Below are 620 nucleotides of genomic sequence, written 5' to 3' on the forward strand. Positions count from 1 at the left end.
TACAGAGTGAGCACAGGAATAAACAAGCAGACACTAAATGTTTCTGTTGTTCTGAAATCCTCCTCAGCTGACGAGTGGTGAGCGGGAGGGAAGAGGAGAATTGGACCTGTTAACTGTTTAAGTGTGCCATGTTTTGTTGTAATTTTTTTTAAGTTAATTTTTTCACTCTTTCCTTTAACCACTAATAAATGCATTTAGGAAAACAAAAGCCCAACATTTTCTGCTTGTGTCAATCAACTTAAAAACAAAAATGCAATACAAAAAAAATGCTTTAAAATAGCTTTAAGCCTTTATAACTGCTACACAGTTAGACAATGACATTTTGTGATATTATAGTTTTCTTAATGAGGCTTTAAACATATTCATTCATTCAGTTACACGGTTTGGGTCTGCATGGCTGTTTCACCTGATGCGATGTATTTCATGTGATGTTAAGGATTTTAGTAGAACTAGGCTTAAGTGCTGTTTCTCTATCGGGTCCCCGAGGACACTTAATCAATGAACATATTAACATTGAATTAGCCGACTGGACCTATTGATTGACAAAGCAGAGGACACTGTGACTCAGTGACAGCTGGTGAGTGGCTCAGTCTCAAAAGGTTGGATCGAAGAGGAATTAC

This window comes from Symphodus melops (genome assembly GCF_947650265.1).
Source record: "Symphodus melops genome assembly, chromosome: 8".
NCBI lineage: Eukaryota > Metazoa > Chordata > Actinopteri > Labriformes > Labridae > Symphodus > Symphodus melops.